The sequence below is a fragment of the Camelus bactrianus genome, chromosome 10 (genome assembly GCF_048773025.1).
Source record: "Camelus bactrianus isolate YW-2024 breed Bactrian camel chromosome 10, ASM4877302v1, whole genome shotgun sequence".
NCBI lineage: Eukaryota > Metazoa > Chordata > Mammalia > Artiodactyla > Camelidae > Camelus > Camelus bactrianus.
Window position 1 is genome coordinate 50,522,877 of NC_133548.1, and position 818 is coordinate 50,523,694.

General features: G+C 39.0%; 1 pseudogene; it reads left to right on the forward strand.

Annotated features, from left to right (window-relative positions):
• LOC105083616 (phosphatidylinositol N-acetylglucosaminyltransferase subunit P pseudogene) lies at window positions 1–587 on the forward strand (annotated as a pseudogene).
• The last annotated feature ends 231 nt before the right edge of the window (window positions 588–818 follow it).

Below are 818 nucleotides of genomic sequence, written 5' to 3' on the forward strand. Positions count from 1 at the left end.
ATGGAGGACCCAAGGTCGAGGGCCAACCCACCAACCCCAAAAGGAAACCTGACAAGAGAGCGGGAAATGGCCGCAGGCGCTGAGGCCCAGGCCTGGGGAGGCTGCGCCGGCCTCCTCTCCCTGTTAGTCCTTCCCTTTCCACATGGAGGCAAAGCCTGCAGAGCTGGAGCAGCATTGTCTGAAGCCACAGGGAAAATGGTGAAAATTCACCGTTACCATTGCCAGAAAGAGCGATTTATGGCTTTGTTCTTTTCTTAAGCTCCCAATTTGGCTTCATACTATATCTCGTGTGGGTTTTTATTCCTGAATCTTGGCTAAACTCCTTAGGTTTAACCTATTGGCCTCCAAAATATTGCGCAGTTGCATTGCCTATGTACCTCCTCATTACTATAGTAATCGCTTATTTCCTCTTATTTGGAATAAACATGATGAGTGCCTCTCCACTCAACTCCATTCATACAATCACCGATAACTATGCTAAAAATCAACAGCAGAAGAAATGCCAAGAAAAGGCCATCCCAGCATTAAGAGATATTCCTATTAGTGTAGTAAACCAAATGTTCTTTCTTGCAGCCAAAGAACTTTAAACCAAAATCTGAATTGTATGTAGACTAACACCAAACATTTATGATAAGTTTTTTACTTATTTTGACCATCTTTCTTATTAATACCCAATATTGAAATGTAAAAATAAGTAAGTTGAATTTCCCTTAGATTGTTCCATTAATATTATAAATGTTCTGAAGTAATAGTTATTAATAGAAAGAATAAATAAATAGTAAATAAAAAAGAGATATGCAGTATAAAAAGGAAAATGT